This window comes from Marmota monax, unplaced genomic scaffold (assembly GCF_021218885.2).
Source record: "Marmota monax isolate L192 unplaced genomic scaffold, Marmota_monax_Labrador192_F-V1.1 WCK01_AAM20220418_F8-fsc00693, whole genome shotgun sequence".
Taxonomy (NCBI): Eukaryota; Metazoa; Chordata; class Mammalia; order Rodentia; family Sciuridae; genus Marmota; species Marmota monax.
Genome location: NW_026694798.1, coordinates 174,501 through 191,824, shown reverse-complemented (window position 1 = coordinate 191,824; position 17,324 = coordinate 174,501). Strand labels below are relative to the sequence as shown.

The window sequence follows — 17,324 nt, the reverse complement described above, 5'->3', positions numbered from 1 at the left end:
AGGGCAATGAGTTAACCACCTTTATCTATTTACAAATCTTCTCATGGGGCACTAGTTGAAGATCCCTCATAGCTAAGAAATATATTCTCAGTTGGTGTCTTTTCTTCACCAAAGTGGTAGTTATGGTCCTTATTCTATAGTGCCTTTGCATGGACCCCATGTCCCCTCACATTTATTATTCCAAAGGAAAGCCAAGGAATACAATGATTCTTGCTCTTTTCTATGTCAGTAATCCTGTTGTTATTTTTGGACTATCTATGTTTCCAATAGAGTGACACAAAAACTCTTGGTTCCCTCCCCCACTTTTCAATATCATGCCCATCCTACTCTGATGAGGCCTTTCTAGTTCAATGAGTCAAAACATTACTGGCCTAGGGACCCCCAAACCACACCTTCCTTCCTCTCAACAATGTACCTAACACTCTTCTGTCAGTATCAAATTCTCCCACTCTCCTCTGTACCCACCATTACCTGCTCCCATTCCCGCAACCCTGTTTCCCTCATCATGAGTCTGTCCCTATTTAGCCTACTACCAGTTTATACACATTACAAGAGGAAAATGGAGAATATTGACTGGTAAGAATGCAGGTACCTTTTTCTATGCAAGGTCTAAAACAGGCCCAACAGGATTTAGAAAGGTTTGCTGATGACCCTGATAAATATATAGAGGGATTCAAACTCAGGCCTTGAGATAATCTGGAGAGATATAACAATAATTTTGAGTCAAACTCTAACAGAGACCTCAGTTTGCTAAGGTTTGGAGGATGATTTATATTTTCCTAACACTTTATACCTTGTGGGCCCTTCTGCTGTTCAAACTGAGCATCCTCATTGGACTTATGATGAATAACTTTGAAGGTGATACAGAGATCACCTGATAATTTGTCTCCAGGCAGCACTTAAAAATAATAGGATGAAACCCATTCTATGACATTGGCATCACTTGATCAGGAGTTGGCATGAAATCCCAGAACTTTTGTAGAAATATTGAAGGAAGGCTTAGTAAAATATACATTCTTAGATCCTGCATCTCTTGAAAGGCAACTTATTTTAAAAGATATATTTATTCTTCAATTTGCCCCAGATTTTAGAAATTACAAAATTGGTAGCAGGCCCTGGGACTTCCCTTAAAGTTAGCCATGTAGGTCTTTTATGATCAAACCAGGAGGAAACATGGAGTGACCTAAGAAAGGAGAAAAGAGGGACAAGAGACCGATACAATTATTGACTGCAGCTCTTCATGGCCACCCTCTTTTCTTCCCCACAGAATCCTTGAGCCTCTGTAGGTGTCTGTCATCATTACAGAAAGTGAGGGCACTAGAAGAAAATCTGCCCAATTAAGGGCAGGCTTCCAAAGACTTCTTGCCCTTTATGTGGCAGGAGAAGCCACTGGAAAGTGAAACACATGCCTGAACCCCAGTGGCTGGGGAGGCTCTGGCAGGAAGATTGTAAGTACAAAGCCAGCCTCAGCAAAGTAGCAAGGCCCAAGCAATTCAGGAAGACCCTGTCTTTGAATAAAATATAAAAATGGTTGGGGATGTTGGTTAGTGGTGAGTTTCCCCTGACTTCAGTCTCTGGTAACCCCTACCATAAAAACCAGATTTGCATTCCCCAAAAGATGCTCTGTCCTCACCACCCTTGCCATGGAGTTTTTTTTAATTGGTTGTTCAAAACATTACAAAGCTCATGACATATCATCTTTCATACATTTGATTCAAGTGGGTTATGAACTCCAAGTTTTACCCCAAATACTAGTTGCAGAATCACATCGGTTACATATCAACATTTTTACGTAATGCCATATTAGTGACTGTTGTATTCTGCTACCTTTCCTATCCCCTACTATCCCCCCTCCCCTTCGCTCCCATCTTCCCTCTCTACCCCATCTGCTGTTATTCAATTCTCTCCCTTGTTTTTTTCCCCCTTCCCCTCACAAGCTCTTATATGTAATTTTGTGTAACAATGAGGGTCTCCTTCCATTTCCATACAGTTTCCCTTCTGTCACCCTTTCCCTCCCACCACTCATCTCTGTTTAATGCTAGTCTTTTCCTCATGCTCTTCCTCCCTGCTCTGTTCTTAGTTGCTCTCCTTATATCAAAGAAGACATTTGGCATTTGTTTTTTAAGGATTGGCTAGCTTCACTTAGCATAATCTGCTCTAATGCCATCCATTTACCTGCAAATGCCATGATTTTGTCATTTTTTAGTGCGGTGTAATACTCCATTGTGTATAAATGCCACATAATTTTTATCCATTCATCTATTGAAGGGCATCTAGGTTGATTCCAGAGTCTAGCTATTGTGAATTGTGCTGCTATGATCATTGATGTGGCAGTATCCCTATAGTATGCTCTTTTATGGTCCTCAGGGAATAGACCGAGAAGGGCGATAGCTGGGTCAAATGGTGGCTCCATTCCCAGCTTTCCCAGGAACCTCCATAATGCTTTCCATGTTGGCCGCAACAATTTGCAGTCCCACCAGCAGTGCACAAATGTACCCTTTTCCCCACATCCTCGCCAACACTTATTGTTGTTTGACTTCATAATGGCTGCCAATCTTACTGGAGTGAGATGGTATCTTAGGGTGGTTTTGATTTGCATTTCTCTGACCGCTAGAGATGGTGAGCATTTTTTCATGTACTTGTTGATTGATTGTATGTCCTTCTCTGAGAAGTGTCTGTTCAGGTCCTTGACCCATTTGTTGATTGGGTTATTTGTTATCTTATTGTTTAATTTTTTGAGTTCTTTGTATATTCTGGATATTAGGGCTCTATCTGAAGTGTGAGGGGTAAAAATTTGTTCCCAGGATGTAGGCTCTCTATTTACCTCTCTTATTGTTTCTCTTGCTGAGAAAAAACCTTTTTAGTTTAAGTAAGTCCCATTTGTTTATTCTTGTTATTAACTCTTGTGCTACGGGTGTCCTATTAAGGAATTTGGAGCCCGACCCCACAATATGTAGATGGTAGCCAACCTTTTCTTCTATCAGACGCAGTGTCTCTGATTTGATATCTAGGTCCTTGATCCATTTTCAGTTAACTTTTGTGCATGGCGAGACAAAGGGATTCAGTTTCATTTTGTTGCATATGGATTTCCAATTTTCCCAGCACCATTTGTTGAAGATGCTATCCTTCCTCCATTGCATGTTTTTGGCCCCTTTATCAAATATAAGAAAGTTGTAATTTTGTGGATTTGTTTCTGTGTCCTCTATTCTGTACCATTGGCCCACCTGCCTGTTTTGGTACCAGTACCATGCTGTTTTTGTTACTATTGCTTTGTAGTACAGTTTGAACTCTGGTATCGCTATACCTCCAGATTCACACTTCCTGCTTAGAATTGCTTTTGCTATTCTGGGTCTTTTGTTTTTCCATATGAATTTCATGATTGCTTTATCTGTTTCTACAAGAAATGCCATTGGGATTTTGATTGGCATCGCATTAAACCTGTAGAGAACTTTGGGTAATATCGCCATTTTGATGATGTTAGTTCTGCCTATCCATGAACAGGGTACATTTTTCCATCTTCTAAGATCTTCTTCTATCTCTCTCTTTAGGGTTCTGTAGTTTTCATTGTATAAATCTTTCACCTCTTTTGTTAGGTTGATTCCCAAGTATCTTATTTTCTTTGAGCATATTGTGAATGGAGTGGTTTTCCTCATTTCCATTTCAGAAGTTTTGTTGCTGATATACAGGAATGCCTTTGATTTATGTGTGTTGATTTTATATCCTGCCACTTTGCTGAATTCATTTATTAACTCTAGCAGTTTCTTTGTAGACCCTTTTGGGTCTGTTAAATATATTATCATGTCATCCGCAAATAGCGATAATTTAAGTTCTTCTTTTCCTATTTTTATGCCTTTAATTTCTTTTGTCCCTCTAATTGCTCTGGCTAGTATTTCAAGAACTAAATTGAATAGAAGTGGTGATAGAGGGCATCCCTGTCTTGTTCCAGATTTTACAAGGAATGCCTTCAGTTTTTCTCCATTTAGGATGATGCTAGCGTGAAGTTTAGCATATATAGCTTTTTCCAAGTTGAGGTAAGTTCCTGTTATCCCTAGTTTTTTCTAGTGTTTTGAACGTAAAGGATGCTGTACTTTGTCAAATGCTTTTTCTGCATCTATCGAGATGATCATATGGTTCTTGTCTTTAAGTCTATTGATGTGGTGGATTACATTTATTGATTTCTGTATATTGAACCAGCCTTGCATCCCAGGGATGAATCCTACTTGATCATGATGCACAATTTTTTTGATATGCTTTTGTATTCGATTCGCCAGGATTTTATTGAGAATTTTTGCATCCAAGTTCATTAGAGATATTGGTCTGTAGTTTTCTTTCTTTGAAGTGTCTTTGTCTGGTTTCAGGATCAGGGTGATGTTGGCCTCATAGAATGAATTTGGAAGAACTCCTTCTTTTTCTATTTCTTGAAATAGCTTGAAAAGTATTGGTTTTAATTCTTCTTTGAAGGTTTTGTGGAACTCCGCTGTATACCCATCCGGTCCAGGGCTTTTTTTGGTTGGTAGTCTTTTGATGGCTTCTTCTATTTCTTCTTTTGTTATTGGTCTGTTTAAATTGTGTGTGTCTTCCTGACTCAAACTGGGTAGATCGTATGACTTAAGAAATTTATCGATATCTTCATTATCTTCTAATTTATTGGAATATCGGGTTTCAAAATACTTTCTAATTATCTTCTGTATTTCTGTAATGTCTGTTGTGATATTGCCTTTTTCATCCTGTATGTTAGTAATTTGAGTTCTCTCTCTTCTTCTCTTCGTTAGCATGGCTAAGGCCTGTCGATCTTATTTATTTTTTCAAAGAACCAACTTTTAGTTTTTTCAATTTTTTTCAATGTTTTTTTTGTTTCAATTTCGTTGATTTCTGCTCTAATTTTAATTATTTCTTGTCTTCTACTACATTTGCTGTTGTTTTGCTCTTCCTTTTCTAGGTTTTTGAGGTGTAGTGTGAGTTAATTTATTTGTTGGTTTTTATCTTTTTTTGAGGAAAGAACTCCAAGAAATGAATTTCCCTCTTAAAACTGCTTTCATTGTGTCCCATAGATTCCGGTATGTTGTGTCTGTATTGTCATTTGTCTCTAAGAATTTTTTTATCTCCTCCTTTATGTTTTCTGTAACCCATTGATCATTCAGTAACATATTGTTCATTTTCCATGTGATGTAGGATTTTTCCTTCCTTCTTTTATCATTGATTTCCAGTTTCATTCCATTATGATCAGATGTGGTTCATGGTATTATCTCCACACCTTTATATTTACTGAGAGTCACCCTATGGCATAATATATGGTCTATCTTTGAGTAGGATCCATGTGCTGCTGAGAAGAACGTGTATCCACTTGATGATGGTTGATATATTCTATATATGTCAGTTAAGTCTAGGTTATTGATTGCGTTATTGAGTTTTATAGTTTCTTTGTTCAGCTTTTGTCTAGAGGATCTGTCCAATGGTGAGAGCGGTGTGTTGAAGTCCCCCATAATTATTGTGTTGTGGTCTATTTGACTCTTGAACTTGAGGAGAGTTTGTTTTATGAACGTTGCAGCACCATTGTTTGGTGCATACAAATTGATAATTGTTATGTCTTGATGGTGGATGGTTCCTTTTTACAGTATATAGTGTCCTTCTTTATCCCTTTTGATTAACTTAGGTTTGAAGTTGATTTTATTCAATATGAGTATGGCCACTCCTGCTTGCTTCCGAGGGCCATGTGAGTGGTATGATTTTTCCCAACCTTTCACCTTCAGCCTGTGTATGTCTTTTCCTTTCATATGAGTCTCCTGAAGGCAGCATATTGTTGGATTTGTTTTTTTAATCCAGGTTACTAGCCTATGTCAATTGATTGGTGAATTTAAGCCATTAACATTTAAGGTTACAATTGAAATATGGTTTGTACTTCCAGTCATGTTTATTTATTTATTTATTTTAGTTTGGCTAGTTTTTACTCTTTGGTTATTTTTCTCCCCCTTTACTGAGATACCTCCCACTGTTACTTTTGGGCACTATTTTTCAATTCCTCTTCTTGTAGTATTTTGCTCAAAATGCTTTGCAGTGCTGGTTTTCTGGCTGCAAATTCTTTTAGCTTTTGTTTATCGTGAAAGATTTTAATTTCATTGTCAAATCTGAAGCTTAATTTTGCTGGATACAGTATTCTTGGTTGGAATCCATTATTTTTCAGTGTTTGAAATACGTTGTTCCAGGATCTTCTCGCTTTCAAAGTCTGTGATGAAAAATCAGTTGTTAACCTAATTGGTTTACCTCTGAATGTAATCTGCCTCCTTTCTCTCGTAGCTTTTAATATTCTCTCCTTGTTCTGTATGTTAGCTATCTTCATAATTATATGTCTTGGAGTTGGTCTATTATGGTTTTGGATGTTTGGGGTCCTGTAGGCTTCCAGAATTTGGCAATCCATTCCATCTTTCATGTCTGGGAAGTTTTCTAGGATTATTTCATTTGATAAGTTGTCCATTCCTTTGGTTTGATCCTCTGTCCCTTCTTCTATCCCAATGACTCTCAAATTTGGGTTTTTTTTATGAGATCCCATATCTCTTGGACAGATTGCTTATGAGATTTAAGCATCTTTTCTGTGTTGACTATATTCTTTTCAAGTTGATAAACTTTGTCTTCATTAACTGATGTTCTGACTTCTACTTGATCTAGTGTATTTGTAATATTCTCGTTAGAGTTTTTAATCTGGTTTATGGTTTTTTGCATTTCTAGGATTACTGTTTTTTGTTTTTTTTTTTTTAAATCTCTATCTCCTGGTAAAGCTCGTTCTTTGCAGTTTGAATTTGTTTGTTTAGTTCGTTTTCAAAATATACTTTCAATGCTTTGACTTGCTGTCTCATGTCTTTTCTAATATTCCGTTCCATCTGAGTTAGGTATGCCTTGATTTCTTTCCCTGTCCATGTTTCTGATGCTTCTAGGTTCTCCTGTAGATTTAAGTTGTCCTGCATTGTTTGTAGTCCTTTTTTCCCTTGTTTTTTCATGTTGTTCACGTTACTTTCCAGCTCTGTTTGACTGCTTTGTAACTGCTTTCTCCTATGCATTTGTTTTGGCTTTGTATATCTCTGTTGTCTCTCCTTTGTGGTGGGAGATTATGTCTAGAAATGTTGGGCTTTATTGTACTTTAAAGCTGATTCATTCAATTCATAAAAGGCTTCCAGGTTCTGTATGCATATAGTGATTTGTTGTTTGTTCTTAGGACTATATGTTTAGGTTAGGTGCTATGATGGTACGAGGGTTAGTATGTCTTGGCTACTTTAGAAGATTGCTCTACTGAAGGTGGATACTAACAGGCAATCGGATCAGGGTGTTGGTAGTAGCTAGGTATTTAGGAGCCCTATAGACAGCCTCGAGACATTCACCTATTTGCATTTAGACAATTACACATAATGGAAGACGTAATGCTTGGGATGAAAGTTGGGGGGTAGGGGAATGAAAGTGCTCTTAAAAAGAAAGAAGGAGAGAGAGATAGATAGATTAGAGGAGAATGAAAAGAACAATAAAACTTGAAACGGGAAAGAAAGAGAGAAGGAAAAGGGGAGAAAGGAACAGAGAGAGAAGAAGAAGAAAAAAAAAAGAAACAAAAATATTGAAGTCTTAGAGATCCATTTTCTTCTCTTCCAGTAGGTGGAGCTGTGCCCTCTGAGCAGAGCTTCTGCTCTCTACCTGTCCATAGCAATCCCTGTAAGGCATCTCCTGGGAGTCTCTCGAACTTGTCAGTCCAGAGCCGTTTCACTTTTCCGGCCCTCACCCCGCTTCCTCCTGTCAGCCAGCCAGCCAGGTCCTGTTCACCAGAAGAGGTTCCCCAGAGATCTAGTTACACTTGCAGCCCCACCGTGTGTCCCATTTAAGCACCAGTGCTGTGGTAAACTGGAGGCTAAGACCTTGGGAGTCACCGCTGGTGATATGGGGGGTTGGGGGTCGGGGATCCCCTCTGCTTCCCTACAGAAACGACCCCTGAGAGGTCCATGAAGTTTCCTGGCTGCTTGTATCTGGATGGGGAGGGAGTCACACACCTGCTAAAGTGGATTCTGCTGGGAAGGAATTCTGTTGGCCAACCTCCGATGATGTCACCTCTCTGCTATGGCGGGCCCCAGGCTCCTTGCCGGAGTGCCAGAAGGGAGGGGTGGGACTGGTCCGTCCCGGTTGGCTTCAGCTCCCAGCTCGCTATTTCATGAAGGCTTGGCTAAAGACTTCTTCCTGCCAAGCTGCATCTCGGAGGCTAGTGGGACCCAGTCATGTTTGCTGCTGGCAGACAGGCCGGCAGCCACGCCGTGGCGTGCGGACTGTGGCTATCGGATCTGGACCTCTGTGTCTCCTGGCAGGGATTCGCTCGTCTGGGGCAATCTGTCACTTCAAAAAGTCCTAGTAGCTCCTGCCGGTCTCTCTTCAGTGGAATTTTGCTAGGAGATTCTCCGTTGGTAGAATCTAAGTGTTATCTATGCGTCTTTATGACCCCATCACTGGGGGGGGGGGGTATTGAAAATGCTGCCTCTCCGCCCGCCACCATGTTGGATCTCTGAAGTTTTCTTTTTATGTGTCTTTGCCTTGTTTTGGATTCAGGGTGATATTGGCCTCACTGAATGAATTTGGCTCTTTTTCTACTTCTGAAATAAATTGGAGAGTATTGGTATTATTTCTTCTTTAAAGGTCTTGCAGAATTAGGCTGTGTATGAGTCTGGTCCTGGGCTTTTCTTGGTTGGTAGACTTTTGATGGCATCTTTTATTTTGTCACTTAAAATTGATCTGTTTAAACTGTGTATATCTTCTTGATTTAATCTGGGCAAATTATATAACTCTAGAAATTTGTTGATGCCTTCGTTATTTTCTATTTTATTGGAGTACAAGTTTTCAAAATAATTTCTAATTATCTTCTGTATTTCTATAGAGTCTGTTGCAATATTTCCTTTTTGATTATGTATGTTAGTTGAGTTTTCTCTCTCCTTCTCTATGTTAGCATGGCTAAGGGTCTGTCAATTTTATTTATTTTTTCAAAGAACCCACTTTTTGTTCTGTAAATTTTTTCAATTGTTTATTTGTTTCAATTTTATTGATTTCAGCTCTGATTTTAATTATTTCCTGTTTTCTGCTGCTTTTGGTGTCAATTTGTTCTTCTTTTTCTAGGGCTTTGAGATGTAATGCTAGGTCATTTATTTTTGACTTTTTCTTCTTTTAAGGAATGCACTCTATGCAATGAACTTTCCTCTTAAAACTGCTTTCATAGTGTCCTAGAGATTTTTGATATGTTGTATCTGTGTTCTCATTCAGCTCTAAAAAATTTTTAATTTCCTCCTTGATGTCTTCTGTAACCCATTTTTAAAATTCAGTAGCATGTTATTTAGTCTCCAGGTGTTGGAGTATGTTTTATATCTTATTTTATCATTGATTTCTAATTTCATTACATAATGATCTGATAGAATGCAGGATAGTATCTCTACTTTTTAATATTTGCTAAGAGTTGCTTTGTGGCATAGTATATGGTCTGTTTTAGAGAAGGATCCATGTACTGCTGAGAAGAAAGTATATTCTCTCATTGAAGAATGGAATATTCTATATATGTCAGTTAAGTCTAAGTTATTGTTTGTATTATTGAGTTCTATAGTTTCTTTGTTCAGCTTTTGTTTGGAAGATGTATCTAGTGATAAAAAAGGTGTGTTAAAGTCACCCAAAATTATTATGTTGTGGTCTATTTGACTCTTGAATGTGAGAAGAGTTGGTTTGATGAACATAGATGCTCCATGGTTTGGGGCATATACATTTATAATTCTTAAGTCTTGTTGGTGTATGGGTCCCTTGAGCAGTATGTAGTATCCTTCTTTATCTTTTTTGATTGACTTTTGTTTAAAGTCTACTCTATTTGATATGAGGATGAAACCCCTTCTTGCTTTCACAGTCCATGTGAGTGATATGATTTTTCCCCAACCCCTCACCTTCAGTTTGTGAATGTCTTTTTCTATGAGATGAGTCTCTTGGAGGCAGCATATTGTTGGGTCTTTTTTACTTGATACAATCTGCTAGTGTATGTCTTTTGATTGGTGAGTTTAGGCCATTAACCTTCAGGGTTATTATTGAGACATGATTTGTATTCCCAGCCATTTTTGTTTATTTTTTGTATTTAACTTGATTTGTTTTCTTCTCTGATTAGATTTTCCTTTAGTGTAATCCCTCCCACTGCTGATTTTCATCATTGTTTTTAATTTCCTATGGTGACTTTCTGCCCTGAAGGGAGAGTGGTGGAAGGGGATGCTCTGTGCCTGGGACCTGCACAGGCTGGTATGAGTGGATCTGGTCCTGGCTTGATGTCCTGCGGTAGTCTGCTGGCAGGAAAGGGCGGCATTATTTTGATCATTCTAATCTTGTTCCTGAGGCTCTGCCCTGTTGGAGGCAAAAGCTTTCCAATTAAAGACTTTTTAGAGTGTATGACATATGTTAACTTTTCTTTGGTCAATGACCTTCCTTCCTTTTGAACATGAAGTATGGAGGTTGGGAGAGACTTATGTGGCCTTGGACAGTGGGGGGAAAGAGGCCATGTGTTTTCTCTTAGTTATTTCAGGTCCTCACCATTAGTAGGCTACTCTGAACTGGTTCCTAAGACCTTTGGGTTGGTGTCTCCTGAGAAAAGGAAGGTCTCATCTCATTGCTTGGTCCCCTTCTCCTGACCTGAGGTAAAGTCCAAAGTCTGGGTCACCTATTTCTGGTTGCTATTGGGCTTTCTCCTCAAACTTTAGACCTCCTCTGGTTCACTGGCTCACTGGGAACCTGTCTCTTCACCTTCTAGTGGAGCATGTGAAATTTTCAGGGTCCTGGCTTCCTATGTGCAGAAGATAAGGAGTTTCATGCTTTCTGCAAGCACATTTCTCTGCCAGTGCTTTGTTCCACATTGGGTGTGGCACCTATGTAGGCATATTAGTTTTGTATTGGCTGCCAAGTTACTACAAACTTATTGGCTTAAGCCAACAGAAATATATTATCTTACATGTTTATAGGTCAGAATTCCAAGAAGGTGTGGACAAGCCTTTGTTCCTTTCTGGAGGCTGTTGTCTTGTGTGGTTTCTAGAGGCCATCTATATTCCTTTGTTTAGGGGCCTGTTCCTCCATCTTCAATGCCAGAAACACAGCATGTTTGATAACTCTATCAACAGGATCTGTCACTTTGGATCCAGACTCTGCTCACTACAGGCTTTCTGTGTCTCATGAAAAGATATGTCTGACTTGGAAGGAGCCATGTGTGTCCCATAATGAAAAATGCAGTGTGTTAGGTCTTGAGGGCATCACATCAGGAAGATGTTACTGGGAAGTGGAGATAGAGAATGGATCTTTCAGCAGGTGGACTCTGGGAGTCTGTAAGTAAGTGAGCAGAACACACTGGCACAAGGAATTACCAGATAGGGGGTTTTGGGTCATGGAGAAGTTTAACAATAGGTATTGTGCCAAGACAGATCCTGTGACTTCATTATCTTCTAGGGAGGATCCCTTCAGGGTGGGGGTTTTCCTGGACTACAGTGAAGGGGATGTCTCCTTCTATAACATGATTGATGAGTCTCACATTTTCTATTTCCGTCCAGCTTCCTTCTCTAGAGCACTCTTTCCATACTTCATGATTATGTATGAAGATGTTCCCATGACAATCTGCTCCATGAAGAGTGGGTCTGTACCCCTTAACAATTATCCTTTGGAGGAGATCCTGAGCATCCCAAGGGAGAGGTTCAGCTCAGGCTGTGGTGTTGATGATGTTCCCCAGAGGCTGAAATCCATTACTTCCCTGACACTGCAAGGTTTTCTTCCCACATGGTCCCTTGCTGTTCCTGAGTTCCCACTGTGGTCCTTCCTTTGGCTACAGACTCCCTGTGACAAATCCCCTGATATGAGACTTAGAAGGCTCAGTGGACTTGTCCTCCTGCTCTTGTTCAGATGTATTGTTATGAGAGTTCTCTTCATGTCTTATAAGCAGATAGCAGAAGATAAAGTTGACTGTCTTGTAACTGGTTTAGGGAATGTGGAATTTAACTAAGAGGAGCATTTATTTTTGTTTTTTGGTATTAAAAGTTATTTCAGACAGGTGTGGCAGCACATACCTATTGTCCTAGATACTGGGGAGGCTAAGGCAGGAGGATAAATTTAGCCCATAAGTTTGAGACCAGCATGGGCACATTGTGGTACATTATCTAAAAAAAAAAAAACAAACTAAGGGGACACCACATTACTGGACTTAAATGTTTGCAGAGGAACCTTGAGGTTGAGAATGTTTCCCCGTTCTGTTTTCGCAGATTTGTACTATGAGATGATAGAAAGTTTATCATCCAAAAATTTCCAGAGAAATGAATAGTGTGTTAGTCACCTTTTTGTCTCTGTGAGGCAATCAACCTAAAGGAGGAGAGATTTATTATCCTCAAAATCTTAAGGTTTCAGTCCCTAGTCACCTGGCTTTATTGTTTCTGAGGCAGAATGTGATGTGATGACAGGGAACAGTTGGTGGAGCTAGTGGCTCACCTCATGGCAGACAGAAGGCAAGGGGGTGGGGAGGCAAGAGCAAGAGAGACAGAGGGCCTGGGACAAGACATAGTCTTCAAGAACACAGCCAAGTTACCTATTTCTTTCCTGTTTCCTAGTCCCCACCTCCTAAAATTTCTACCACCTCCCAAAAGGGCCACTAGCTGGGGACCAAGCTTTTAACACATGATTCTTTGGAGGATATTTCAGTTCCAAACTCCAAAGAATGATTGAGTATTAAGAGAAGAGTCCAACATTCTATGTTATCTGCTTCTTATTCTGGGATGAATAAAACATACCTGTTTTTCCATACCTCAGTAAATTTCTGGTACCATTGAGAATGTTGTGCTGTGTTAATCCAGGGAATTAAGAATAAGGCAGTAGATCCCCTCCTTAAAAAGCTATTAGTACATATTCATTGTACAAAACATTGGGTTTTATTTAGATAATTCCATACATGCATATAATGTACTTTGATCATATCCACCCTTCCTGCTACCCTCTTTGACTTTTCTCTCCATTTCCCTTTTGTGTCAATACTCCAACAGAGGAAAGAGAAGTATTACTTGAGGAACATAAATGAAAATGAGAATTTTCAGATGCAAGATGAATTGCAGCAAGCTTTGACCATAAGCATAGGTCCAGTTAATTTGTCTTCTCTTGGTGCTTCCAAGTCTGATGTTAATGGTATGGAAAACCACAGAAAGAAGAAGAGTCAGGACTATTGAAGAATTAGACCCTGTAAAATAAAGGTGTGTTCACTCTACCAGGTGAATAACTGTGACCAGTTGTTATGACTGGGGGAAAGATGACACAGGGAACTGGAAGATAGAAAGTACATATAACCACAGTCTTTCTAGAAATAAGAACTTGAATAGCTTTGTATATTTTCATTTTGCTTGTGGTGTATATGTGTGTATTTGTATATATTGACCATTTGCTTCCTCTCTCTTATATTTATGATTTTCTATACAAATTATTATCTTTTAGGTAACAGTATAGTCAATGAGTCTGACTGAATTTGAAGAGTAGATAATATAGCAGTGTAGTGTACAGTGCTTGGGAGTGCTTCTTTCCTTATGTGGGGAAACAGATGAGAACCTCTTCATTTGTCTGGTGGCTTTGTCATGATAGATTTGTTGTTTTATGGAAGTTCAAATGGTTTGGTGTAACATGTATGCATACATAAAATATAACGTCAAAAGTGTGGACAGAGTCCTGTATCATTTCATTGCATTCCTGTTCCAAATCCACTCTATGTTGGTCTTCTTTAATTATTGGAACTGGACCTTGTAAACACTTTTTTGCCATCTGAAACAATGTGAGATTGTTGGTACAATGCACTGGAAGGGCCACTGCAAGGCAAGTTAATTCATTCTTTCTTTTTCTTTCTTTCTCTCTCTTTCTCTCTCTCTCTCTCTCTCTCTCTCTCTCTCTCTCTCTCTCTCTCTCTTTCTTTCTTTCTTTCTTGGTACCAGGGATTGAACCAAGGGATGCTTAACCACTAAGCCACATCCCAATATTTTTTTAAAAAATATTTTTCTTTACTTGAGGATGGACACAATGCCATTTAATTTAGTTTATTTTTTTAATGTGGTGCTGAGGATCAAAGCTAGTGCCTCACACTTGCTTCACCACTGAGCTAAAACCCCCAACTCTTTTTAAATTTTAAGACACAGTTTTGCTACATTGCTTAGGGCCTGGCTAAGTTGTTGAGGCTGGCTTGTGATACTCCTGCCTCAGGGATTGCAGACATGGGCCACAATATTGGGCTGTTTTTTCTTTTTGATGCACCTTCCAGTGGTGTGCAAAAGGCTAACCTTTTGGTCACATAGTAAGAAATGTCTATATTGATATCTTTATCTATAATTTTAGTCGCTGCTTTAGTTTCCTGAAAAATTGTTTCTCTCCCTTGTCCCTAAAAACAGTTACTAATATCCTTAGAATTTCCTGGTGGAGATGAAAGGAGAGTCTGTTGTTATTAATAACCAGCCCCTTTCAGCCATCTGAATTTATGTTAATAAGGTAACTTTTAGAAATCCCCTGTATTACTTCAGGATGGGGGCAAGTTGCCAAAGGAACAAATTTTGAGTAGAAAATTGAAAGAGGGGAGAAGGTAGGGCAGAAGGTTGAGTTAATTAATTTCAAGCAGTCACTGATTTAATTAATCATAGTGGGAGTGTTTCTCCATAAAAACTTTGAGGGACTTTCTGAGTTGATGAACAACCTGTATTCTTATGGTGCCTCTCAAACTCCACCATGGGGACAGATACTCCTGAGCTCAAGAATTTTCTGGGCCTCAACCTGTGTACATGTTCAGCTGGCTATTCACTATATCCTTTTTAAGATCTTTTGTAATAAATGGTTAGTAAACAGAGTTGTTTCTCTTGGTTTTGTGAGCCACTCTAGTAAATGGCTGTAGAAAATCATCCAATATGAGGATGGATCTTGGGAATGGAGGATGGGCCTTTGGAATGGGGTAGAAATTTAGGGATACTAAGGAAAAAACTGTGTAAAGGAGAAATATGCCTATTGGGATGTGGAACAATAACATGTGAACTGCCTGTAACCTGGACAAAGAAACTTAAGGAACAGAAAGAGACCAAAATATAAAAATGCACCAAATAATCCCCTAAATTACTTTACAACTTTCCAGTTCTGCATAAATTTTCTGGAATGCAGCAAAGCAGAAACAAGATTTCAATAGAAAGACAATTCTACCCTTGTAAAGCAAGGGGCTAACATGATTGGATCAATCACCTGATCAATCAGATGAAACAAGATACAAGACTAGATTCCCTGAAGGGAAAACATCTTGCTCAATATTTCCCAATCTCCAGGGAAGTCCTGTCCCTTTGGATCATATATTATACTTTTGTACCCTAATAAAGAAACCTGACCTTAATCCCTGGTTGTGTGTCTCTTTTTGCCCACATTATTCTCTGAGGGTTCCTATATTCACATTTCATTTTCTAATGATGGTCTTCCTCTCTTTGCTAAAGCCCAATACATCCTTAAGTTCTTTTCTATGTTATGGGCAAGAGTCTGAAAGGTCTGAGTAGAGGTTTCCTTTCCTACTGGAGAAACTTCACTGGATCTCCTATGGTGACAGGAATTTCAGAAACAAGTGGGTAACTTGAGGAGTCATCTTGTGATTGTCATCTGAAGTCAGGGGGGCATACTTTTAAGACTGTGGGGCCCACTTGACCTGTGGGGTCTCTGCTCATCCCTTAATTGAATTACAGGACACACAGATATGTGCAGAGAATTGGAGAATAACTTGGTGTGGAAAACTCCAAACATTTGGTGTCAGAAGTATTCTGGAGGGCATTATGAAAGAGGACACCCAATTAGTTGGAGTATTATAAATCCCTTTCAACCTTCCAGTGGGCCATAGTCCCATCTTACCCATTGAGTTCTGCACCTCAGTCTCACTGGAAACCCTATCGTACATTTCTTCCTTCCTTTGCTACTCTGCCTCATCCCAAGAGGTAGTATCTGCTCACTATATATGTCATTTCTGCATTCTTTGGAGCCACCTTTTACTTCTTTTAGTAGATAACCACCTTTTACTTGTTAATTCTTTTCTTTTTTAAGTGCTAGGGAATAAACCCAGGGCCTCAGGCATGAATAAGACTGTACTAAGTTTTCCTTGTTCAAATGGTTTCTGGACTTTGATAGAAGCATCTAAACCACAATAATTTAGTACCTTCTAAAGAAGAGCACTGGCATGCTCACAGCATGTGAAGAAGAGCAATTAAGGCATTGATCAATTTAGTAAAATGGTTAACTCCAACAATAATGTTATATAAATATCTTGATTTTTTGTAGATTTTAAGTATTTTCTATATGTAAATAGATTATTTGTCAGGTCAATGGAAAAAGTGTCAGCAACAGATGAGGAAGGAAAGAGAAGGAGGAGGATGAGTTCATCTCCTCACTCCACAATTTTTGTTTCCTCATCTTGCTTGCAGTCTACTCAGAATTATATCATCTGATTTAGAATGTGATTACATTAATCCTATATCATGTTGCTCAGAATTTTTTGGCCATACCATTGTCACCATATTCTGCTTGTTTCATTGCACTGCTTCATCTTCTCTCTAAACTTACCTGTTTCTACTTGGAATGTATATATTCCATATATATATATATATATATATATATATATATATATATATACTGGGCAGCATATATATGGAATATATATATTCCATATATATACTGGGCACCATAATGAATATATATATATATATATATATATATATATATGCCCAGTGGGGCAACATGGGGGTGTTTGATCCAACAGAAATACAAAATTGAGGTCTACTGAAGTCACACATGAAAGAAGCCATGATCAAATTTGTTTCCACTTGCTTCATTTACTCATGTATTTTATAACATGATTTTAGCTGTGATAAATGTCTGAAGCCAGAGAAACTGTGGTTGGAGTTAATATACACTACAGTGGCATATGATCAACCCAAACTGAGTCATAGGACATACACAATTTAAATAGATCAATTTCAAGCAAGGAATTAGATTATACCATCAAAAGCCTATCAACAAAGAATCCTGAGACCAGACAGATTCACAGCTGAGTTGTACAAGACCTATAAGAAGGAATTAATACCAAATACTCCTCAAATTTTTCCATGAAATAGACTAGGAAGTAGCCCTTCTGAACTCATTCTACAAAGTCAGTATCATCCTGAAACCAAAACCAGGAAAAGACACATCAAGAAAAGAAAATTTCAGACAAATATCCCTGATGTAAATTGATGCAAAAATTCCCAGTAAAATTCTGGCAAATTGCATACAAAAGC

At 38.7% G+C, this 17,324-nt stretch overlaps 1 pseudogene; it reads left to right on the top strand.

Annotated features, from left to right (window-relative positions):
* Positions 1–16,526: 16,526 nt before the first annotated feature.
* LOC124080038 (protein cornichon homolog 4-like) lies at positions 16,527–16,927 on the top strand (annotated as a pseudogene).
* The last annotated feature ends 397 nt before the right edge of the window (positions 16,928–17,324 follow it).